Source organism: Octopus bimaculoides, chromosome 25 (genome assembly GCF_046866305.1).
Source record: "Octopus bimaculoides isolate indiv1 chromosome 25, ASM4686630v1, whole genome shotgun sequence".
NCBI lineage: Eukaryota > Metazoa > Mollusca > Cephalopoda > Octopoda > Octopodidae > Octopus > Octopus bimaculoides.
Genome location: NC_142952.1, coordinates 19,796,483 through 19,823,860, shown reverse-complemented (window position 1 = coordinate 19,823,860; position 27,378 = coordinate 19,796,483). Strand labels below are relative to the sequence as shown.

The window sequence follows — 27,378 nt, the reverse complement described above, 5'->3', positions numbered from 1 at the left end:
ACTTCTAGGCCAAATTCCAAAAGTGGCAAGAACACTGGGAACATTATATTGCTGCACAAGGTGACTATATCAAAGGAGATAATGTTAAAACTTGGGTAAGTGAGTTATTTTTTATGGAACATAACTAGTCCGGAAACGTTTTGATACAACCACGCATGTATGTGTATGGGTGTGGGCTTTTGTCATCGTGCTCCTCTGTTTTAATATGGGCATGTATATGTATGTGTCAGTATATATATGTGTGTGTATGTATATATATTTATGTATGTATGTGTATATATATATATATATATATATATATATATATATATATATACACACACACACATACACACAGATATATGTGTGTGAATGTATAGACATGTATGTTTGTATGTGTGTATGTAGGTGCACTTATTCTTTTTTATATATGCATGTATAAGTGTAAACATATGGATATATATATATATATATATATATATATATATATATATATATATATATATATATATATAGATAGATAGATAGATAGATAGATACATACATACATACATACATACATACATACATACATACATACAGAACATAAATACATACGTAGTAAGAAGTAAACCAATGTGGAAAAGAAGGATTTGGAAGTTTAAGGACCCTTCATATGGTCAGAGATTTAGGGGTATCCTAATTGAGAAATTTGATGAAAGGGAGGGAGAGCTACTTGTGACATAGAGAGCAACTGGGAATTTTTGAGGGACAGCTTGTTGAGTGCCACAGGCCAAATCTGTGGCTGGTGCAAAGTCCCATTCAGACGAGAGTAATGTGGTGGTGGAATGATGCTGTAGACAGGGCCATTAGAGTTAAGAAACAGGCCTGGAAGGTCTGGAAGAATGGGGGTAGCAGGGAACTGTATCAGATTGCCAGAAGGATTGCTAGCCCCTGGCCCATCAGGAAACACCACTATGATGCTTAAAATATCTGGCAGTGTAGCTTATGGTTTTGTCACCAGTATTGTAAATTAGGTGGTTCATGAAGGAGTCATACCCATGACTGGTGTAGCTGCACCATAATCAACTGCTACAAAAGTAAAGGTGATGCCTTAGATAGAATAATTACAGATGTATCAAATTGCTGGATCATGTGAAAGTTATGGAAAGAGTCATAGTGCAACTAATTAGGGAGATGGTTAGTTTAGATGACATGCAATTTGGTTTTGTGCCAGGGAGAAGCACCACTGATGCTATATTTTTGGTAAGCTAGCTGCAGGAGAAATGCATAGCCAAAGATAAACCTCTGTACTTGGCCTTTGTTGACTTGGAGAAAGCTCTTAACATGGTCCCCTGATCCCTTATCTGGTGGTCAATGCGGAAATTAGGGTTGGTGAGAGCTGTACAAGCCATATACAGGGATGCTACCAGTAAGGTGAGGGTTGGCAATGAGTATGGTGAAGAATTCAGAGTACAAGTAGAGGTTCACTAAGGATCAGTGCTCAGCCCCCTTTAGTTCATCATAGTCCTCCAGGCAATATCAGAGGAATTTAAGACAGACCACCCCTGGGAGCTCCTCTTGACTGATGACATTGTTCTTATAGCTAAATCACTACCTGAACTAGAGATGTTCCAGGTATGGAAGCAAGGTCTAGAATGGATGGGCCTTAGAGTTAATCTAGCAAAAACCAAAGTCTTAGTAAGTAGGAAGGCAGACAAATCACAAATCCCTTCAAGTAGATGGCCCTGCTCGATCAGTAGAAAAGGTGTAGGTGGAAACTCCATGAGATGCACCCAATGTAAGCTTTGGATACATAAGAAGTGCAGCAATATCAGAGGAAGGTTAACAAGGAAACTAGCTTTTGTATGTGGAGCGTGGACAGGTACAATGTGCTGAAAATGGTCAGAAGATAGACCCCATCAACTGCCAGGGGTACAAGCTAGAGGTAGTAGATAGCTTCCATTATCTAGGTAAGTTAGTAGTGGAGGTGGATGCTCTGAGAGCGTAGCTGTGAGAATAAGAATAGGTTGGGCAAAGTTCAGAGAGCTCCTAACTCTGGTGGCAACAAAGGGTCTTTCTCTTAGAGTGGAAGGTAGATTGTTTGATGCCTGAGTGCAAATAGCTATGCTGCATGGCAGTGAAACATGGGTTGTGACAACCGAGGACATGTGTAGGTTCGAAATAAATGAAGCCAGTATGCTTCGCTGGATGTGCAATGTCAGTGTGCATGTTTGACAGAGTGTAAGTATCTTGAGAGAAAAGTTAGGCATAAGAGGCATCAGATATGGTGTGCAAGAGAGACAACTGTGCTGGTATGGTCATGTGATGCACATGGATGAGGACAACTGTGTAAAGAAGTGCCGATCTCCAACTGTGGAGGGAACATGTGGTAGAGGTAGACCCAGGAAGACATGGGATGAGGTAGTGAAGCATGATCTTCAAACTTTGAGTCTCACAGAGACAATGACTAATGACCGAGACCTTTGGTGATGTGCTATGCTTGAGAGGACCAGTCAAGTCAAGTGCACCCATGCTGGTTGCATGTAAAGAACACTTTTCTTTAGAGCATTGGGCCTCATAAAGGCAAAGTGGCTGAGTTCCTTTCATGGAAGCAATGACCGAGACCTTTGGCATTATGCTGAGCAAAATCGCAATCTGGCAGGTACTGGTGTCATGTAAATTGGCACCCATGCCAGTGCAACGTAAAAGCACCCAGTGTAATGCAAATGGCATGTAAAAACACCCATTACACTCTTGGAGTGGTTGGCATTAGGAAGGGCATCCAGCTTTAGAAAACCATGCCAAATCAGACTGGAGTCTGGTGCAGCCTTCCAGCTTGCCAGCCGAGTCAAACAGTCCAACCCATGCCAGCATGGACAACGGACGTTAAATGATGATGATGACAATACATACATATATATGTGTGTGTGTGTGTATATATATACACACACACACACACACACACACACATATAGAGGCACTTTCTGAAGCTACTGTGTCAGTGCTGGGAGGAGGGTACAGTCCTCCAAGACATTAGCAACTGCAGCATAAGGGGACAAAAGTGACTATAATAATTATCAAGGTATCTCACTCTTAAGCATTGTCGGGTAGGTCCTAAACAGACCACAGAAAATCACTGAGAGGGTTTACCGCAAATCTCAGTGCGGTTTCTGATCAGAATGCTCCTCTATCGACATGATTTCTCTTCAACAGCTACAGGATCGTCCAATCACTTCACGGGGATATGAAAGGTGTCATTTAATTTGATGGCTCTTCTTTGGAGGCATTCACCATACATAGCAGCATGAATTAGGGCTGTGTGCTTGCCCCCACCCTGTTTAGCATCTTCGTCGCAGTCATGCTGAAACATGCATTTAGCAAACCAACTGATGCAACAGCAGTTACAACAACATCAACAACAATACCAACAGTTGCTGGAATTAATGTTGAAGAAATGTGAAAATTCTTCAGGTTCGTTCTCGCTAGATGGCATAGCAAACTCAAGTGGAGGGTGGCTGTGTGTTAAGTGGTTTGCCTACCAACCACATGGTTCTAGGTTCAGTTCCACTGTGTCGCAACTTGGGCAAATGTCTTCTGCTATAGCCTCAGGCCGACCAAAGCCTTGTAAGTAAATTTGATAGGCAGAAACTGAAAGAAGCCTGTCATATATATATATGTATATATATGTGTGTGTATGTGTATGTATATGTTTGTGTGTCTATGCTTGACCCCCCACCATCACTTGACAACTGATGTTGGTGTGTTTACGTCCCCATAACTTAGCGGTTCAGCAAAAGAGTCCGATAGAATAAGTATTAGGCTTACAAAGAATACGTCCTGGGGTCGATTTTTTCAACTAAAGGTGGTGCTCCAGCATGGCTGCAGTAAAATGACTGGAACAAATGAAAAGAGAAAGAAACTCAGAAGAAGGTACTACTTTTTCTGCATATTTTAGAAGACACAAAGAAATCTTCAACGAAGATGGTAAAAATTGGAATGATGAGAAGAAGGTGCAACTACTTTTAAGAAAGTTATCTCCTGCCAAACAAGAAAAATATTGTAATTATATTCAGCTGGAGAAACCAGGTGAGATTTGTTTCGATGAATCAATTTTTTATCGAAAATTTTCAGTGAAAGAAGTTCCCTGTTCAATACTCACTGGCAGTGTTTAAATTTAGAAGATTTCGTTACCTATGCTGTGGTTGTTAACAAGAGTGTAAAAAATTCAAATTAAATGAATTAACCCTGGACTTGTTCAAATGTCCAATTTATGTTCAAGGGCTAAATGCAAGTAAAGATGCTGATATATGTTCCTGTATATTAACAAAATTAGAACAGGACCAAAAATTAACTCTACAGGCAGTGGCTGAAGAATGCCAGAGGATTATGAATTTAAGACATGATGCAGATTAAATTGAAGAAAAGATTGCTCTCATGCACATATGTGTCGACCTGAAATGGATAAGAAAAAGGAAAAACGAATGTCAAGACCAAATCCATGCTACATTTTAAAAGTAACTGTCCTTTTAAAAATCTAAACGATTTGAGCGTGGAATAATCAGACATAAAAGCTTACATTGTATAACAAAAGAAAAATAAGGTTCAAACAGAAAAAATTCTGGAAAGACTGTATTGTCAAAAAATTTTAAGCAAAGCTCAGAAAAGAAAATTTGTGTCCATAAAAATGAATATGAATACCAGGTAACAATTGGATAATGACAGTGATATCACAATAATTAACATCGAAACATAGAGAAAAATAGGGAAAACTAGATTAAAGGAAACTTCAAGAATTGCATAAGTGATTGTGGAAAAACCTTGAAAGCAAAAGTTCTTGTGTTGAAAAATATAACAAATTTATTTGTCATATTTATAGGACCTCCCCATAAATATTTTTTGTAAAAATGTGAATGGTTCTTCTGCCAGTCCAAATAAGGCGTTGGAGGATTTAAAAAGAGAATTGTAAAAAGTTTTTCCGGAAGTTTTTTCTGATGAATTGGGACTGTGCACAAAAATACAGGTCAAGTTTCAAGTGAAAGAAAATGCTATACTGGTATTTAAACCAAAACCAACAAGTCAATGAAAAATTGGATAGACTTGAAAAGCTTGGCATTATTGAAAAAATTGATCACACAAAATGGGTGTCAGTTTGTGTCAAGAAAAAAATAATGAAATCCGAGTATGCGCTGATTTTTCAACAGGTTTAAACGAATGTTTGATACCATATAATTACTCATTACCAAGTCCAGAGGAAATTTTCACAAAGTTGAATGGAGGAAAATTTTTTTCAAAGTTGGTCCTATCTGAAGCATACTTGCAGGTAAAAGTTGATGAGGAATGTTCAAAATTATTGTCAATAAATACCTATAAAAGGTTGTATATATTTAATCGACTTCCTTTTGGTATAAAGGTAGCACCTGGCATTTTCCAACAAGTTATGGACACTATGCTTGCAGGTTCAGATTTCGCTATAGCTTACCTTGACAGCATACTCATAAAAAGTGAATCTTGGAGTTAGCATGTTGAGCATGTTAAAAAGATATTCGTAAAAATAAAAGAATATTCCTCAGCAAGGAAAAGTGTGAATATTTTATGCCAAGAATAAAATATCTAGGGCAGATTATCAATGAAAATTGACACAGACCAGACCTGTCTTGGGTGAGTGCAATAAAAAATATACCTCCCCAGACGTTAGAAGCATTTTTGGGGCTCACAAATTACTACAAGGTATACATACTGAATATGCATGATTTAAGAGCACCCCTGAATAACTTGTTAAAAAAGACGTTAAGTGGAATTGGTCGGACAAATGCCATAAAGCTTTTAAAGAAATTAAAAACATCTTAACATCAGAATTGTCGTTATCACATTTTTACCCGAATTTAGAAATAGTAGTGGCATCAGATGCTAGTAACAATGGTATTGGAGCTGTGATTTTATACAAATATGAAGATGGTAGCCTGAAAGCAGTAGCTCATGCTATGCGTTCATTAGTGTCGGCTAAGAAAAGTTACAGTCAAATAGAAAAGGAAGCATTAACCATCATATTTGTGGTAAAAAAATTCCATAAATTCATACATGGAAGAAGGTTCCATTTGCAGACAGACCACCACCCATTATTGTCAATCTATGGATCAAAAAAGGGTATCCCCTCACATACAGCCAACAGATTTCAGCACTGGGGGATGATCCTACTGAATTATAACTTCAAAATAGAATATTTACCATCTAAAAAGTCAGGACATGCAGATGGTTTGTCAAAGTTAAATACAGTGAAGCACTAGAGGACACAGCATTAGGAGCTGAAAATGAAATAAAAAATATGTAGTGCAACATTGTGCCTGTGACATTGGAGGAAATAAAAATTAAGGCAGAGATGGACGAGTTTCTCATAAAAATGAAAAAATAATGAGATCAGAAGAAACAATTAAAAAAAATACATGTGGCTGGATGTAACATAGTTTTGAATTTGTATTTGATATGTGATAATGTGCTTATGTATGCGCAGAGGGTCGTACTGCCTGCCTCACTACAAAATCAAATGTTAAAGGCCTTTACACACTGAACATCCAAGAATTTCTAGGATGAAGTCGCTTATGAGGAGTTATGTTTACTGGCCGAAAATGGATCTAGATATTGAGAAGTTGATAAAATCCTGCAGAAGTTGTGCTCTTGCAGTGAAATCACTACCCATAAAATTTCAACATTGGCCTAAGACCTAAATTCAGTGGACCAGACTACACAGACTTCGCAGGACCATTAAAATGATTATATTATCTAATAGCGGTAAATAGCTTTACAAAATGGCCAGAAATGTATGCATGTAGAAAACCTGACCTCCACAGTAACAGTGGTATTTCTACACAAACTTTTTGCTTGGTATGCTGTCCCAGATATCATAGTCTCTGATAACGGTACACAATTTATGGCAAATGAATTTAAGAATTTTTACAAGATGTACTCAAATGAATATATCTCTACTCCTCCATATCATCCAAGATTGAATAGACAAGCTGAACGCTTTGTGGACACATTCAAAAGGGCACTAAAGAAATTCAGAAATGAGTTAGTGAATGATGTAGCATTGACACAATTCCTGAGTTTACCATGTAACGCGAAATCCTAATACCTTTTGAGGCAAGTCACATGCCGAACTGATGTTAACAAGAAAAATTAGATCAGTTTTTGGCAAGTTATTACCTGGAAGAAAAATAAAACTAGGGAAAACACTCAAAACATGACCAAGTATTTAAAAACTGGTGCTAAGGTGTCTTTCAGAGTGTAAGGGACGACCGTGCGAACTCAAAAAGGAGAAATGGTGACAAATGGAAAAACAGAGGACTCCTTTTATTTAAACGTGTCACACGGTCGAACACACAATTATATATCAATGATGATATACATGATATGTTATGCTACGATAACATAGATGACCAGTAATGAAAGACCACAACCGTATTAGATGAATAACAGAGATATTTATTGTAGCGTTAAAGATGTATGTCTGTGTGAGAGTGTGAATGCGACATATAAGAACAATATCAAAGACAGGCCGTCGTACAAAGAAAAGTATGTATGTGAGTGATACATGTATGTGTATGTGTATTATTACAGCAGATAGAAAGAGTCAATAACACGTGAGCAATTATACCAGTTCTTGGGTACACAATAATATGAATCTGTATGTGAAGTGAGTTGGCTGAGTGTGGCAGAGCTGATCACTAGTCGTGATGTCGTGGCATCGATGCCGGGCCGTGATTCTTGTTATACAGATGTTCGTCGCTGGCTGAGAACTCTTGTCTGTTTGTTTATCGTGGTGAAGCTGAGTCACCTAACAGAATCAAAGAGAGAGATGTGCCGCGGAGGTTTGGTTTGGTGTACATAGTAAGTCGTGTTGACGCTGGTGGTGTAGAGGCTGCTTGGTAGTAATCGTGTTGGTCATGACGATGATGCTGGATAGTAGTCGTAGACTCTTGTTGCTGATGTGGCGACGGCGGAGGTCATCGTGGCTGGACGAAGCTGTTGAAGTGGTCGCTGGCTATTTGTTGCTGCTGCTGTCATGTGGTACACGGAACAGTCTCTAAGAGAAACTGGACCGAGACCAATTTGTTGGGTATGAGTTGATCTATTTAAGGCGAATTATTGGCTCCCGAATGCTTCAGTTTAATACTCTATCACGTGACCTTATTAGGGGCTGTGATTGGTCAGTTTGCGTTCTGGCGGGAACGGTTCGAAGAAGTTGCCGATTCGAATAATAATCAGTCACGTGATGACAAGGAATGGGTTCTCTACTACGCTCGCATTTATTTATATTTAAATGAGAAGATTGTATGTAATGGCGATAGTAGTTTTGTATCTAGTGACGATAGGTAGTTTCACTACAAGAGTGTACAGAAATGGAAAAGAAGGTTGAGAAGACAGCAAAATAATAAAACTAGTCGGTAAAATGATGTACATAGTGAAAGGTTCAAAATGGGAACATAAAAGACGCATAAATCAGCTGAAAAGATGGTTTGCTGAAGAAAGGGTTATGAGGAAAGAAGTACCCATGGAAGTTCTCTACGATATTTTTGATGTGCTGACTCTACAACAAATCATCGAACCAAAGTGTAACAGTACAAGAAAAAGAAAACATACAAAATTGTTGGTGGTAGTTCCAAAAGGAAAAAAATATTGAGTTTCAAATGGAAGTAAATCTCAAAAAGGTAGATGTAGTGTAGAAAAAAAAATTATTCACTTCCAACAGAAGTCAATCTCAAAACGAAGATGTTGTGGTGATAGACATTAACACACGTGTGTGTTTAAAAGATGGACTCGTCAGATTGTTATATTGTTGATGACATCAGAGAGAATTTTTGAATCTTGTGTTTTTGGTGCGAAGAAATAAAAAGTACATTTTGGAAAGACATTGACTTTACTTCCACTTCATTAAATTATATATCCAAACATTTTAAGGATATAAAATAGTACTAGATATGTGTGTGTCTGTGTTTAAGTGCATGTGAAGTATGTGTGTGAATGTATATACATATATAAAAGGAGAGAGGAATAAGAGAGTAGTATGCATTCGTAGTTAATGTACATTCTTTATTTTTATCTATTTTGTTACTGTTTTTATCAAAACTAACCTTGTCTGGCTTGGTTGTTAATTAATAACCAATGTCACCAAACAGGTCATAATAATAACTGAATTATTGCTGAGTGGAGTATGTTTTGAATTATAAGTATTTAACTGATTTTATTTTGATCAATTGACTTAAATCTTACCTGACAGATACTTGGAGTTTCGTTGATCAAAATTTATATAAATTTATACTATTTGCATGTTGTTGACAGGTCCATGAAGTGATGTAAATTTATCCTGCATAGCCAGTTTATCTTCTAAGTTGATTGTGATTCAAATCAGGATGTCTGAGGCAGTGAATGAACAATAATTTCATTGCATAACTTAGTATGTAATATGGAATAAATGACATTCCTTTGGGAAATGTACTTAACTTCAATTTGGCTTCTCTTTCTCTCTCTCTCTCTCTCTCCCTTTCTCTTTATCACACAGTCACTTATCTCTATAATTCTCTCATAGATTAGCTGACCGAAAACTCTTATTTCTCAATTCTATATTTCTACCTTTGCAGCACTATGCCAGTAGTGCACCCGCCCTCCCACCCCCTCCACCAGTACTGGAAGTTCCTATTTTCTCCATCAGTACCGGAAGTTCCTATCTTCTCCACCAGTACTGTAAGTTCCTGGCTGTCTCCCATGAACACTTCTAAAGGCTTCATGCCATTCCCCCACCCTCACTTAGGGTTTATCTCCTATGTAAGGTAGTGATCATATAATGCAAAATATGATAGTGTAGTGGATGCAGGTTGAAATGAAGGCTACTGATTGTTTATGAATTCTGCAAAATGCGAGCTTTCTTTTCAGGTACATGACACTGCTGTTCCCCGCCCCAGGATCTCCTGGGCCCATACCTCCCACACCTTCAGAGTTGGCACTCTCAACGTCGGCACACTGAAAGGTAAGTCTGGTGAGATTGTTGAGATGCTTGAACGGAGATGTGTCGATATCTGCTGCCTCCAAGAAGTAAGGTGGAGATGAGGTTCCGCTAGGTTCCTCACAGGCAAAGAACACAGGTACAAGATTTTCTGGGCAGGGAACTCAAACGGGGTCGGTGGGCGTGGGTATACTTCTTGCAGAGAAATGGGTGGATAAGGTAATCGAGGTAGATAGAATATCCCATAGAATACTTAAGATTAGATTAGTCCTTCACCATGGGTTAGCAACCATTATCTTGGCCTATGCCCCTCAGCCTGAGCTACCTGATGGACAGAAAGACCGATTTTATGACACCCTCCTGCAGACTACCTCATCGACGAATGACAGGGACCTTCTCTTTCTGGCTGGTGACTTCAATGGTCATGTTGGACAACATTCAGGGGCTTCCATGACGTAATGGAGGCTATGGTTTTTGTTCCCGCAATGAGGAGGGAACCAGGCTGCTGGAGTTCTGTGATGCAAATGACCTTATGGTTTGCAATACTAACTTCAAGAAACCTGCCAGTCACCTAGTCACCTACTATTCTGGCAGACACACTAGCCAAATTGACTACATCCTCACCAGGAAAAGGGAAAGATGGTTATTTATAAATGCCAAAACCTTCCCAGGCGAAGAATGTACCCTAAAACATAGACTAGTAGTTAGTGACTTCAGGATCATGGCTAAGTGGTTGCCCAGAAGACAACCAGCATGGAGGAGACAGGTCTGGAAGTTCAAAGATCCTGCGAATGGACAGAGATTTAGAGACTTATTACTCAAAGCCTTTGACAAAATAGAGGGGGATATAGCTTCACATGATATAGAAGACAACTGGAGGTTTCTACGGGACAACCTGCTGAGGGCCACTGACCAGATCTGTGGATGGTGCAAAGTCCCCTCTCGACCCAAAATAACGTCATGGTGGAGCAATGTTGTTGACAGGGCTATTATGGAAAAGAAACAGGCTTGGAAGGACTGGAAGAATGGTGGTAGCAGGGAATCGTATCTGACTGCCAAAAGGGAAGTTAGGAGACAGGTTTGTTTAGCCAGGGGGGAAGCAGATAAGAAAAAAATTGCCAATGTTCTGCACCGTAAGGACCAAAGACTTGAGGTATTTCGTGTTGCAAGACAGTGTGTGAGAGAGAAATGTGTCCGCATGGATGATGGTACACTTGCACTAAACGAGGCTGCAAAGAGAGAGGTTTGAAGACGCCACTATGAAAGATTGCTCAATAAACAGAATGAATGGGAGAAAGAGAGTCTGCCAAATGTCGACCCAACAGTACCATGGTAGATAAAGCAATTAAGAGTATGAAGACAGGGAAAGCCCCCGGCCCATCAAGAATCACTGCAGAGATGGTCAAAATATCTGGCAGTGTCGGCTATAGCCTAGTCCCCCGTATTGTTAACCAAGTAATACACAAAGGAGTCATACCCAATGACTGGTGTAGCAGCACCATAGTCAACTGCTACAAACATAAAGGTGACGCTTTAGATACAAATAATTACAGAGGTATCAAGTTGTTAGATCAGGTAATGAAAGTCACAGAGAGGGCCATAGCCCAACTAATTAGGGAGAGAGTCAGTTTAGATGAGATGTAGTTTGGGTTCGTGCCAGGAAAAAGCACCACTGATGCTATATTTCTGGTAAGACCGTTGTAAGAGAAATAGCTAGCCAAAGATAAACCTCTGTACCTGGCTTTCATTGACATGGAGAAAGCCTTTGACAGGGTCCTCCGATCCCTTATCTGGTGGTCAATGAGGAAACTAGGGATAGAAGAATGGTTAGTGAGAGCTGTGCAAGCCATGTACAGAGACGCTGTCAGTATGGTGAAGGTTGGCAATGAGTACAATGAAGAATTCCGGGTAGAGGTAGGGGTCCACCAAGGTTCAGTCCTCAGCCCCCTCCTATTTATCATAGTCCTCCAGGTGATAACAGAGGAATTCAAGTCAGGATGCCCCTGGGAGCTCCTCTATGCTGATGACCTTGCACTAATTGCTGAGTCCCTATCAGAACTAGAGAAGTTTCAGGTTTGGAAGCAAGGACTAGAATCGAAGGGCCTTAGAGTCAACCTAGCTAAAACCAAAGTCCTAATAAGTAGGAAGGTAGACAACACACAAACCCCTTCAGTTAGATGACCCTGCTCGTTCTGTAGAAAAGGCGTAGGTAGAAACTCTATAAGATGCACCCAGTGCAAGCTATGGACACATAAGAGGTGCAGCAATATCAAAGGAAGGTTAACTAGGAAGTTAGTTTTTGTATGTGGCAGATGTTCAGGAGCAATAAACACTGTCAAAATGCAGAAAACAACTTCTGCCACATTCCAGGGAGAAAACTTAGACATAGTCGATAGCTTTCTTTATCTAGGTGACCAAGTTAGTAGTGGGGGAGAGTGCGCTGAAAGTGTAGCTGCTAGAATAAGAATAACCTGGGCAAAGTTCAGAGAGCTCTTACCTCTGCTGGCGACAAAGGGCCTCTCACTCAGAGTAAAAGGCAGACTGTATGACGCATGTGTACGAACAGACATGCTACATGGCAATGAAACATGGGCCATGACTGCTGAGGACATGCGTAAGCTCACAAGGAATGAAGCCAGTATGTTCTGATGGATGTGTAATGTCAGTGTGCATACTCGACAGAGTGTAAGTACCTTGAGAGAAAAGTTGAACTTAAGAAGCATCAGTTGTAGTGTGCAAGAGAGATGATTGCGCTGGTATGGTCATGTGGCAAGAATGAATGAGGACAGCTGTGTGAAAAAGTGTCACACCCTTGCAGTTGAGGGAACCTGTGGAAGAGGTAGGCCCAAGAAGACCTGGGATGAGGTGGTGAAGCATAACCTTTGAACATTAGGCCTCACGAGGCAATGACTAGTGACTGAGACCTTTGGAAATATGCTGTGCATGACAAGACCCGGCAAGCCAAGTGAGACCAAAATTCAAGGCCTCTGCTAAGGATGTAGCCAGCCCACTTATGCGTACCTTTCCTTCATTGGACACTAAACTCCACTTGCAAAGACCTGTTGAGGCAAGTGAAATCGAAATCGAACTAAATTCAACGACTGGCACCCATGCCAACGTCTCCTTCATTGGACACTAAACTCGGCTTGCGAAGACCTGTTGGGGCAAGCGAAAGCGAAATCGTGATGGCACCTGTGCCAGTGGAGCGCTAAGAGCACCGTCTGAGCATGATCATTACCAGCGTTGCCTTCCTGGCACTTGTGCTGGTGGCACGTGAAAAGACATTCAAGCAAGATCGTTGCCAGTGCCATTTAATCCTTCAGCATTCAGATTATTCTGTAAAACATAATACTTATTTATTCACATTGAAAACATTCGAGCGTGATCGTTGCCAGTGCCGCTGGACTGGCTCCTGTGCAGGTGGCACGTAAAAAACACCATTTTGAGCATGGCCGTTGCCAGTACCACCTGACTGGCCTTCGTCTGGTGGCACGTAAAAGCACCTACTACACTCTCGGAGTGGTTGGCGTTAGGAAGGGCATCCAGCTGTAGAAACTCTGCCAAGTCAGATTAGAGCCTGGTGTAGCCATCTGGTTCACCAGTCCTCAGTCAAATCGTCCAACCCATGCTAGCATGGAAAGCAGACGTTAAACGATGATGATGATGATGATGATAATCTGCAACACTAACTTCAGGAAGCCAGACAGCCACCTGATAACCTATCAATCAGGTGACTCTGCTAGCCAGATTGACTTCATCCTCACTAGACAGCAGGATGCAGGGTTGCTCTTAAATACAAAGACCCTCCCGGGTGAAGAATGTACCCCCCAGCATAGACTAGTCGTTAGTGACTTTAGACTCGAGGCCAGAAGGATGCCAAGAAGCAGATCAATCCAGAAAAGAAGGATTTGGTAGCTAAAGAACCCTTCACATGGTCAGAGATTTAGGGGCATCATCAAGAAATTTGATGAGTGGTAGGAGGAGCTACAAACCTCGGACATAGAAGGTAGCTGGAAATTTCTATGGGACAGCTTACTGAGTGCCACAGACCAAGTCTGCGGATGGTGCAAAGTCCCTAGAGTAACATGGTAGTGAAATAATACGGTGGACAAAGCCATTAGAGCATAGAAACAGGCCTGGAAGGGTGGGTGTAGCAGGGAACTGTACCAGATAGCCAGAAGGGAGGCTGGGCAACAGGTATACATAGCTAAGGGCGAAGCAGAAAAGAAGTTTGCCATTGTCCAGCGCCGTGAGGACCAAAGAACTGAAGTATTTCAGATTGCAAGACAGTGTGTGAGAGTAAATTGTGATGTCACAGGAGAGAAATGTGTCCTCATGGATGATGGTGCACTTGCTTTCAATGATTTGGAAAAGAAAGAGGCTTGGAGAAGCCATTATGAAAGACTGCTGAATGTGGAGAATGAATGGGAGGAGGAGAGCCTACCAAATGTTGACCCAGTAGAGGAACCAGCTATCCAAATAGACAGCACCCTAGTAGATAAAGCAATTAAGGGTATGAAGCCAGGAAAAGCCCTCGGCCCATCAGGAATCACTGCTGAGATGCTTAAAACATCTGATGGCGTGGGTTATGGCCTAGTCACCCGTATTATAAACCAAGTAGTTCATGATGGAATTATGCCCAGTGACTAGTGTAGTAGCACCATAGTCAACTGCTACAAGGTGATGCTTTAGATAGAAATAACTACAGGGGTATCAAACTGATGCTATGTTCCTGGTACGGGAACTGCAGGAGAAATACCTAGCCAAAGATAAACTCCTACACTTAGCTTTTGAGAAAGCCTTTGACAGGGTCCCCCGATCCCTTATATGGTGGGCGATGTGGAAACTGGGGATTGACAAATGGTTAATAAGGGCTATATAGGCCCTATACAGAGATGCTGTTAGTAAGGTTAGGGTTGGCAATCAGTATAGTGAAGAATTCTGGGTAGAAGTAGGGGTCCACCAAGGATCAGCCCTCAACCCCCGCTTATTCATCATAGTCCTCCAGGCAATAACAGAAGAATTCAAGACAGGCTTCCCCTGGGAACTCCTCTATCCTGATGACCTGGCCTTCATAGCAGAATCACTACCAGAACTAGAGAAGAAATGTCAGGTGTGGAAGCAAGGTTTACAATCGAAGGGCCTTAGAGTGAATGTTGCAAAGACCAAAGTTCTAGTAAGTAGGAAGGCAAACACATCACACACCCTTTAGGTGGCCCTGCTCAATCTGTAGAAAAGGCGTAGGTAGAAACTCCATAAGATGTACCCAGTGTAAGCTATGGACACATAAGAGGTGCAGCAACATCAAAGGAAGATTAACCAGAAAGATAGCTTTCATGTGCAGCAGATGCACAAGGGCAATAAACACCATAGATGCTCAGAAAACAGATTCCATCACATTCCAGGGGGAGAAACTAGAAGTTGATAGTTTCCGCTACCTAGGTGACCAAGTCTGTAGTGGGGGTGGATGCTCAGAGATTGTTACCACTAGAATAAGAAAAGCCTGTGCGAAGTTCAGAAAGCTTCTACCCCTACTGGTGACAATGGGCCTCTCGCTCAGAGTGAAAGATAGATTGCATGATGCATGTGTGTGAACTGCCATGCTTCATGGCAGTGAAACATGGGCCGTGATTACTGAAGACATGCGTAGGCTCAAAAGAAATTAAGCTAGAATGATCTGCTGGATGTATAATGTCAGTGTGCACACACGACAGAGCGTAAGTGCCCTGAGAGAAATGTTGGACATAAGCATCAGATGTGGCATGCAAGAGAGACGTTTGCGTTGGTATGGTCATGTACTACAGATGGATGAAGAGAGCTGTGTGAAGAAGTGCCACTCCCAAACAGTAGAAGGAATCTGGGGTAGAGGGAGACCCAGAAAAACATGGGATGAGGTGGTGAAGTATGACCTTCGAACGTTGGGCCTCACAGAGGCAATGACAAAAGACCGAGACCTCTGGAAGTATGCTGTGACTGAGAAGACCTGGCAAATAAAGTGAGTCCACAGCTGTAACTTACACCAGTGTCACATAAACAGCCCACTCAAAAGTTCCTTGGATCATAGGGCGACATGTCATGCTTGAGGAGACCTATTGAGTCAAGTACATCAACATCAACAACAATATCAAAATCAAATGGAAATTGTAGTTGTGATCCCCGTGCTGGTGACATGTAAAAAGTACCATCCGATCATGGTTGATGCCAGCCCCATCTGGCCCCTGTGCCAGTGGCACGTAGAAAGTACCCACTACACTCTCTGAGTGATTGGCGTTAGGAAAGGGCATCCAGCTGTAGAAATTCTGCCAGATCAGACTGGAGCCTGGTGCAGCCTCGTGACTTCCTAGACCCCAGTCGAACCGTCCAACCCATGCCAGCATGGAAAACGGACGTTAAACGATGATGATGATTATGATGATGATATATATATACATACAAGACCATCACCAGTAGACTCAGGATGGCTTCCTTTGAAGCCAAGCCAACCATCACACTAGTGCTACTGATAACTACCGGAGATCTCCTACAAAACAACAGCAAATGCATACTTGGAGAGATCTTTCTGCATGCGATCAAGACAAAGATCCTGTCCTTCATTGGCTTCTTGGAGGACTCCACCTCTTCTTGATGAATAAATCATCAATAAGGTTGATTAGGGACCCCACCTATGACTGTTGGTAGTGTGTTATTCCTGAGAGCTTGAAACCCTTGAGCCATCCCACATTGGGGAAGTTGAAGTCATCCACAAAGAATACGTTGTGTTGTTTCAGTTTGGTGAGAACTTCTCTTTTTTCAAGGAAGTCTTCAAACTTGCCTGTATGATTTGGAGCATCCAGTGGATGATATGTAGTACATATAACAATATTAAGTTGTCTTATGTGTACAATTTGATTGTCACACATTGAGTTTGAATGTAACAGTAGGACCTGGGGCATGAAGTTTTCATGGATGTATACTGCAACTCAACTGTGGCTCCTTTCTCTGCTATCTATTTGCATTGCAACATACTTTAGTGTGTACTTCTGCATCCTTTGTATCAGGTCTAAAATGTATTTCTATGAGTGCTATGCATGCAGTGAGGTCTCACAGGAAAGATATTTTTGTTTTGTTGTTGAGGTGCAGCAGTCTGTCTATGTTTCCACTTTAGTACCTCCTATTTCTTTTTCCACATTGCTGGAAGTCTTCTGTTTTACTTCAAAGATGTTTTTTTTTTTTTTTTTAGGTTTCACTGGAAACTCCTCATTGGGGCAGTCTGGAATGTTTTTCATCATGGTTTATCTTGAGGGCTTTACTTTTTGCTCTTGCTTCCTTTTCTTCTCTTTCTCCTTGCTCTTGGTTGTTTCTGAAAGTTTTTGTGCTGTCTTTGATCTGTTTTCGTGTTCTTCCTCTCATCTTACTCTGTCTACAGTCGTGGGGGAAGTGCCAGTATCCTCAATGCCCTATTCTTTAGCAAGCCTTTCAGGTGTGACTTCATCTTTGTTCTTTTGAGAGTCTACTTGGCCAGGGAAGTTTTTCTTTTCCTTTTCACTTTCTCCATTCATTTTTCCATCTTTCCTGTAACTGTTCCCCAGAATGGTATCCAGGATGTTGATGTGTGGTTTAATGAGGGCATAGGAATTGAGGAATTCCAGTTTCTTCCACTCTATTTGGGTCATAGTTGAAATCCTTACTCTTTAGTGCTGTGAATAAATATTTATATATCTATACACATATACCCATGCATGCATGCACATGTACATGTACGTATGCACATGTGTGTGCACACACACACAAACACACTTGATATTTGTTCAGATGTTAAAACCACTTGCTGAGAGGCCATGGATATAATATATTGCCTGAAGTTCAATAAATTAAAATCATGTATATATTACATATCCTGTTGTCAAGGTTGCAGTTTGAGGTTATCAATCTCACAATGAAATTCCTTCTTACTGCCACTTCTACTTCTGTGTTCCTGTTTGGATAATTGTTCTGACAAACTTAAAGGACTGACCTCTGAAAAAATACCTGTCTAAACATGCTTTGTTTAGGGTACATGATATAATCTTAATAATGTACATGTACAATGGTCTATACAAATCTATGCATGTGTGTATATATATATGTCCACATCATATATTACTAAATATTCAGATGTATATGTATGTAAATGTGGATGTGATAGATTTATATTTATAAAAAAGTAATCAAAATAATTATTCTATGTAATGTTTTGTGTATTATCATTCAACAAAAGAGTATGCTTCCCACCACACATGGATGATGACAAAGAGACAAAAGCATGTTAGGAGCAATGAAATAATGTGCCTCCCTACAGACAAGTCTGGCAGAATGTTGGTAGACAGCCTACTGAACTGTGTCCAGACCATACAATAACACATCCATAACATGAGAGTGGTTGCACCACAAAAAAAAAATGTATAAGAAGAAAAACTTCTCAATGCATTTATGGGAATGTGGTGCAACATACTCCATCCTAAAAAATGGACTGCACAAAATTTCCAAACATCTAACAACAATGTTCCTACAGTCTATGGGTTATGGGCCCCCATGGCCTGTTTGTGGGGCTGATATTTCCAGCAACTATAGGCTGTCCTTCCTTTTGCAGGTACTCTGACCGCTCATTGAGATGTCTTCAGATGTCTGTGTGAGCACTGAAGAACTCCTTCACAGAGTTAGTGAGGGGCTTTCCTCATCATCATAGCCTTTGTGGCTTTATCTACCATACTACTGTTTATTTGGATTGCTGATCCCTCTGTTGGATTCACAGTAAGCAGACTCTCTTTCTCCCATGCATTCTCTACATTTAGTAGCCTTTCATAGTGAAACTTCCAAACCTTTCTTTGCAGAGTCACTGACTGCAAGATAACCATCATCCATGCGAACACACTTCTCTCCAACAATATTACATTTTCCCTGGCACACTGTCTTGCAAGCCAAAACAGTTCAAACCGCTGGGCTTTACGCTGCATAGCATTGGCAAACTTCTTCCTTTCTGTTTCACCTCTATCAACTATAGTATTCCACCATCATGTCATCCTTCATCTGGTTGGGGCTTTGCACCAACCAAATATTTGATCTGTGGCTCTCAGTAAGTTATCTTGCAGAAACTTCCAGTTATCTTCTATGTTACAGGTCTGTAACTCCCTCTCCTTCTCATTAAAGGCTTCAGTTAGGATGTCTCTAAATCTCTGACTATTCAAAGGATCCTTCTTTTCCAAACTGGCCTGCTTCTTGGGTTCCTTCATGTCTGAAGCTTGAAGTCATTAATGAGTAACCTATACTGAAGGGCACATTCTTCACCAGGGAAGGACTTTGCATTTAAGAGTAACCATGAATCCCAATTTCTAGTGAGAATATTGTCAATCTGGTGAGCATCCTCATACACACACACACACACACACACACACACACACACACACACACACACACACACACACACACACACACATGTACATATACACACACTCACACACCCTCTTCTCTGTCTCTATGATTCTTCTCTCACTGTATGTGTAGCATTCTTTTATTCATTGCCTGTCACCAAGCTTAGTATCTGTACTCAGCCTGCACATATTATGTTAATTTTCTATCTTCAGTGCATCTGTCACATATGAAGTAGCCTTCAGATGTGACAGATGCACCGGAGCTATACATACTAGAGCATACTGGAGATAGATTCTCTTAAATGCCCTGGTTGCTCACTAGAAGTAGTCAATAATTTTTATTACTTTGGAGAGGTACTTAAGTAGGAACTGGTTGCTCTGAAAGTATAGTAGTTAGGGTAAGAATAGGTTGGAAGAATTTCAGGAAGCTACTACTACTGTTGGCCACAAAAATCCATTCCCTTAAAGTGAAAGGCAAATTGTATGTCACCTGTGTTAGAACTGCAATTCTACATGGTAGTAAGACATGGACCTTGAAGACCTGAGAAAACTGGAAATAAATGAAGCAAGCATGCTCTGTTAGATGTACTGTATAAGAGTGCATGCACAACAAAGTGCAAATGTGTTGAGAGAAAAGCTTGACATAAGAGGAATGAGATGTTGTGTGCAATGAAGAAGGCTGTACTGGTATGGACATGTGATGTATAGGAATGAGGACAGCTTTCATCCACTTTAAGTGGATGGAACTTGGGGAAGTGGGGAGACCTAGGAAGGCATGGGACAAAGTAGTGAAGGCTAATCTTAGGACCATGAATTTCATGGAGAGGACAAAGGACTGGGATAAGTGGCAATATATCGTTCTGAAGAAGATCTGCCCACCTTGGTAAAAGTAAGATTCTGAAAGTGCAATATACACATACAGGGGTTGGACAAAATAATGGAAACACCTTAAAATTTCCAACAAATTTATTTTAATATGGGGTAGGACTGCCTTTGACAGTAATTACAGCTTGAATTCTACAAAGTATAGACTCGTACAAAGTTTGAATTGTTTCCAAAGGAATTTTTGTCCATTCTTCAGTTAAAACAGTCTCCAGTTCTTGTAGTGATGATGGTGGAGGATATCGACTCCTTACTTGTTTTTCTAAAATGCACCACAAATTTTCAATAATATTGAGATCTGTGGACTGTGGTGGCCAGATAAGATGTTCAACTTCACTAGAATGATCCTCGTGCATTTCAGCAACAACTTTCGCTGTGTGAATTGGTGCATAATCATCCTGAAAGATTGCGTTTCCCTCCAGAAACAGTTCTGCAACCATAGGATGGATTTGATCAGATAAAATGCTTAAATAGTCTTGACTATTAATTCTGCCATGAAGGGAAACCATTGGGCCAGCGGATTTCCAAGATATAGCCTCCCAGATCATCACAGATCCTCCTCCATGTTTAACAGTTGGAAGAAGGCAGTCTGGGTCAAATGCTTCTTTTGGCTGTCTCCACACATATACTTGGCCAGATGACTTGTCCGAGAAAATAACATTCTTCTACTGCTCTGGGACCAATTCTGTAGGTTTTTACTCCACTCTTGTTTTTGAAAGTAATGGTTTTCTGATTGCATCCCTCCCATGAAATCCGGCTTTGTGCAGCTCCCGGCCAACAGTTTTTGTGGAAACTGGGTTTTCAAGGTGGTCATTAAGCTCTGCAGTAATTTTGGGAGCTGTACTTTTGTGATCCTTTCTAACAATTCATGTTAGAGTCCGACGATCCCTATCGGAAAGTTTGGGTTTTCTTCCAGACTTTTATTTTGATGAGGAGGTTTTTCCCTTTTTCTCAAAGGCTGTCATTACTTTTGAAACAGTACTTCTTGATACACCAAACATTTTGGCTGTTTTCGTTACGCTAGCGCCTGCCATACGAGCACCAACAATTTGACCTCTTTGAAAGTCCGATAGATCTGTCATTTTAATGAATTTTAATTACCTTTTTTCTGATTGTATCTGAAAAGAAACAGCAATTTTAGCAAAACATATTAAGCAACACTAATAATAAATCAAAAAACATAAAAATAAACAAGGTTTTGTCAGTTTTAAAGATATTTCAAAATTATGATGCTATGATGCTAGGTGTTTCCATTATTTTATCCAACCCCTTTATATGCACAACTGGGCACCTCACCCAATTTACTTCTTAATATATCCCCACTATACATTGTCTCTCTAACTGCAGTATTCTTATACTGTAATTAAATATGAGCAGAGTTGCTACTAAATTACACTTTATTTCATATTTAATTACACACACTTCACTAACTTTTCCCTTGTCTTTCTAACAACTTGGAATTATTCCAATTGACATGTTGTATTAGGAAACAGTGTTAGTGTGTTAAGAGCATGTGGGTAAGTGTAAAGGTGGTTGGGAAAGGTTGAGTTGGGTGCTTAAAAGCAGGACGCTCTCATAAGTTGGATTTTCTTCGTTTTGATGGAGAGTTACCTTTTTTTTGTTTTTCCTTTTTGCATCACGGTCTTGGAATTGATGGAGGTAAGCTTTTTATGGAAAAAAAAAGTTTGAGAAATTAGATTCCCCACCTTTGACTGATTTTGACCAATTTTGTTGCATTATGCACTTAAAAATGATGGGAGAAGCCTTTACAGCTGCAAAAAAGAAATTTAAAAAATATTTTCAAACAAAAGTATGTGTGATTTAAGGGAGATTTAGATGTTGTCTCTAGAACATCCCACAATCGCCTCATACCTTTCACAGAATTGCATGTAGACCGAGATTAAAAAACATACACAATGTGAAAACTAATTCCTTGCTTTAAGCATTATAAACATGAATTAAAGGCATTAACAATATCTGTAGCTTACAACAAATTCATTAGTAGGAGAGAGAGAAAAAAAAACCCCAAATTAACACTGACACAAATTATCCCAAATTCAGAAAAAAAAAACATCACATTTGACTTTAATAGTCTACAAAATTATATTTGTTGCACAATATAATTTATATTGATGGATTTTGACTAATCTTTCTCAAAGAAAAATTAAATTTACATGTACAAAAGTATCTACTAGGTTTGCCTAGCAGCACTCCACATGTTAAAACAGTGAGAGGGAATACACAACATTCTCAATACAATGATTTCATACTAAGTTTGGGCTCTATAAGACTTATTGAACTCAATTTAGTGCATTTAAAAACATTTTTTGTAGAAATATATGTTTACTTAGTAATTACTTCATCCATTTCTTTAAATTCTGGCTCAGACTTGATATTTGGAGCCTTGGATTTGTGTTCTGTTTGACCTCTCAGCATGCATGAATATATCAGTTTGGCAAGTAGGGTCACTACACCACACTCTTTTCTGACTTTGTGCTTTTTCACATATCATGTAAAAAGACCATATTGACAAAGACTATATTGAATTTGTGAAAATTAACAATGAAATTTTATCTTTTATATTTCGTAATGATTATCTGACCTACCCCCATCAGTTTTTGCATCAAAATAAACCAAAAATCTTCCTCTTTATGACAGTACAATTTTTGACATAACTTGAATTATAGCACTTTAGCACATTAAACTAGAGGTAGAACTACCATTCAGCAGACTAAAAAAGCAACACTTTGTAAATGCTTGGAAATACCAGGGTGTTTGAAGGACCCTGACATGATACGTAACTATCAGATTTTAAATAAAACTATACGAGAAAAAAGTTCACATTCAGAACTTATAAATGATATACAATTTTCCTTGGAAAATATTTTAGCTGGAAATGATGAAGCAAAATGTGTGTTTTTGTGTGTTCAAACTGTGTTTGTCTCCATTGTATGGGTTTTTAGGGATACTTATTGCAGCTATTACATAATATCACGGCAAGTGTGTACACACATATATGCACTCACACACACACACAAATACAGGCATGAGGTTTGCTTCCCAACCACATGGTTCTGGGTTCAAGTCCTACTGCATGACACCCTCCAGTGTGTTCTGCTATAGCCTCAGAGTGACGAAATCCTTGTGAGTGGATCTGGATGATGGAAACTGAAAGAAGCCCATCATATATCTATATATATATATATTGGAAGGTTTGAAGGTGATGTACAGAAATTATATAGAAAAAAATTAAGGTACTCAAAAATCTGGATGTTTGTACATTTACAGATTTTTATTAATGTCACATGTTTTATAAATTAAATAAAGCACTTTTTGCCTAATCAGTTGAAAATCTTACACGATTAGGTGAAAAGCGCTTTATTTAATTTATAAAACATGTGACATTAATAAAAATCTGTAAATGTACAAACATCCAGATTTCTGAGTACCTTAATTTTTATATATATATATATATATATATATATACATATATATATATATATATAAGGCAAAGAAGAAAATGGAGAAGATAATTAATTAACAAACATCAGCCTGCAAGCATCAAATGGATCTATATAAATAAGTAAATAAATAAATATAGTATTATTCACTCATTTATTCTTATTCATCTATTTATTTATTTACTTATTTATACATATGATTGTAATTAATAGATATATCCATTTGATGTTTGCAGGCTGATGTTTGATTAATTAATTAATTATTTGATGTTTGTTAATTACCTTCTCCATTTTCTTTGCCTAAAGTCTGGGTAAATTTCTGTTTACCCCCACTCATACCTATTATTCAATTGCACTGTTGCCTTACAATAGTAAGCATTTGGATATGAATACATAGGTATACATCCAGTAGTATATTGGATATTTATTATCCCTTAGATGGTTGTTTAAGCTCTAACTCATAAAGACGTAAATATATACATATATATATATATATATATATATATATATATACACACACACACACACACACACACACACACACACACACACACACACACACACATATACAGGTAACTAATTTATTTCAGTTTTGACAAAGCAAAATATTGTTATATTTTGGGTCTGACCATTGCATTGCAATGGTAAAAGAAACACAATTATGACATTACCACATTTATTTGATATGACCACCTCTGTTTTGAATCACAACCTTAAGTCTACATGCAAATGCTTCACACATGGCATGCAGCTGTTCTTGCAGAATTGAAGCCCATTTCTGGCACAGTTTTGCATTCAGAGCATCAAGTGAAGCATGAGGAGCACTTGAGACCTTCATCTCCAAAATGGACCAAAATGAAAAATCCAACAGGTTGAGATTGCGGCTTCTTGAGTGCAATACATCCTTTCCTGTGAATGACAGAATGTTTTTCTCAATCCAGTGTTGTGTCTCTTTGAATCTGTGGGATGGTGCTGAGTCCTGTTGGAGGTTCCAATGTACACCTTGAAAGTGCTCATTTGCCCATGGAAGCAGTTCAGCTTCCAGAATGTCCCTAATGTACCCCTGGGTGTTAATTTTAACACAGAAGGGCATGAAAATGAGGGAAGACCTTCCAGTGGCTGTCACAGCCACCCAAATCATAACTGACTGTGGATTTTGACATTGATTTATGAGTCTACCCTCAATGAAGCCAGATATACTCCAAAGTCAGTCATTCTCATGGTTTACTGTCTGTTTGATGTCAAATTTCTTTTCAACAGTGAACACCAGGTTGGGCAGCTTGCCTTCAGCAATCTGACATAGGATAAAATGACTTCTCTCCAGTTTCATGGCCTTATAAACTTGCATGAGCTCATGATGGTGGATCATCTTGTAGGGGTGGGTCCTGCTAGAATAAGAATAGGCTGTTGGTAACAAAGGGCTTCTCCCTCAGAGGGAAAGGCAGATTGTATGATATCTGTGTGTGAATAGCCATGCTACACGGCAGTGAAACATGGATCATGACTGCTGAGGACATGCATAGGCTTGAAAAAAATGAAGCTAGTATGCTTCACTGGATGTGCAATGTCAGTGTACATGTACAACAGAGTGTGAGTATCTTGAGAGAAAAGTTGGATATAAGAGGCATCAGATGTGGTGTGCAAGAGAGATGACTGTGTTGGTATGGTCATGTGATGCAGATGAATGTGAATAGCTGTGTAAGGAAGTGCCAATTTCTAACAGTGGAGGGAAGCTGTAGAAGAAGGAGACCCTGGAAGACATGGGACAAAGTGGTGAAGTATGATCTTCAAACTTTTGTCTCACAGAGGCAATGACCAGGGATCAAGACCTATGTTATGCTTGAGAAGACCCATCAAGCCAAGTGAAATCATAGTCATAGCTGTTGTCAATGTCATGGAACTGGCACCCATGCCTGTGGCACATAAAAGCACTTTTTGAGCATTGGACCTCACAGAGGCAATGTGGCCGATGCCAGTGTCAGGTAAAAAGCATCTTTAGAGTGTCGGTTGTCATGGAAACAATGATTGATGACCAAGACCTTTGGCAACATGCTGTGTTTGAAAAGAAGACCCATCAAGCCAAGTGAAATCATAGTCGTGGCAGATACTAGTGTCACACAACTGGCACCTGTGCCAGTGGCATGTAAAAGCACCCATTACACTCTGAGTGGTTGACATTAGGAAGGGCATCCAGCCATAGAAACCATGCCAAATTAAACTGGAGTCTGGTGCAGCCCCTCAGCTTACCAGCCATTGTCAAACTGTCCAGCCTATGCCAACATGGACAACAGATGTTAAATGATGATGGTGGTGATGATGAAAGAGAGAGAAAGAGAGAGACGTATATCTTGTATTTTGGAAACTTCCATACTCTAATGAAGAATGTAGATCACTCAACTACATTAGAGAAACAACATGAAATCAAGAACTTACCAAAGTGTTTGTGAAAACTTCAACAATGCACATACATAAACACACATGCACTCACATATAGCTAGTTAGATAGAGAGGCAGTTAGTAGTTAAATCTACGCGGTATGATAAAATATTTTGGTCATTAATATTCACACATAAATATAGAACTTATGTTGCTTACCTGATGGATATTTCATTAAAGGCAGTCCTTGATACAAACCACTGTAGTAATAGTAACAATAGTAACAATAACACCACTGAAGTTAATTTCAACATTTGGCAATGCTACATAGCTCATAACTGCTTGAACAATGTTTTGCTTTGATTTCTTTTTTTTTTATATATATATATATTCTTCTCCATAAAGTTATTTTACGTTTTTTTCTTAAAAAAATTTCTATTGTAGTTAGAAAGTAATCATGACATTTTCCATTATTTGATGTAATTACTATTGTTATATTTAATGAAGTTTGCTTGTTTTTATTATTTTCCTTTTTTCATTCGTGTGTGTGTGTGTGTGTTTACAATTTTGGTGTTAGCTGCAACCTCTCTTCAAATTCCATTGAATGCTCATGCTAAACAAAATAATGAAATATGACTTAAAATACATATATATGCAAATACATACATGGATATGCGTGTGCATTTATATATATATATATATATATATGTTTATGAGTGTGTGTGTTTATGTGCATATGGGAGAGTATATGTATGTTTACGTGTATGTATGTATTCACAGTGGCACTCATAAATGTCAATAGCTTCTTTAAATTCTACTCAACTGGAGGTTAAGCTGCTGGTTTCAAACTTGCTATATAGTTTTCTGCATAGGTATTTAATGATCAGGGGAGGAGGAGGGAAAGGAGAAGAAGGTGAGGAGGGAAAGGAGAAGGTGAGGATGGAAAGATAAAGAATAAGAGAAGGGAGGAGGAGGAGGTGGTGGCAGCAGCAGCAGTAGTAGGAGTAGTAGTAGTAGCAGCAGCAGTAGTTGTAGTAATAGTAGTAGTAGAAAGGGAAAAAAGATTGAATGAGAAATTTGTTCAATATACATTAAATATCACATATGAATATATTTATTGGTTTAAGTATTCCTGACATTGTTTCGATATTTAAAATGGAGGGACGGTAATGATGATGACAGAGAGAGAGAGAGAGAGAGAGAGAGAATGAGAGGGAGAGAGAGAGAGAGTGAGAGAGAGAGAGAGAGAGTGTGAGAGAGAGAGTGTGAGAGAGAGAGAGAGAGAACAACAAAATGATAGACATGAAAGACAAAT

At 39.4% G+C, this 27,378-nt stretch overlaps 2 protein-coding genes across 8 annotated transcripts in view; one reads left to right on the top strand and one right to left on the bottom strand.

The window, feature by feature from the left end:
• Nucleotides 1–26,942, bottom strand: part of LOC106882262 (uncharacterized) — a 70,670-nt gene extending 43,728 nt beyond the window's left edge. For both annotated transcript variants that reach the window (XM_052976423.2, XM_014932874.3), the window contains exon 1: nt 26,283–26,942. The gene's annotated coding sequence lies outside the window, so the exon portion shown is untranslated. The remainder of the gene's footprint in view (nt 1–26,282) is intronic.
• Nucleotides 1–27,378, top strand: part of LOC106882261 (coiled-coil domain-containing protein 73) — a 295,558-nt gene that overhangs the window by 226,950 nt on the left and 41,230 nt on the right. The window lies entirely within an intron of this gene.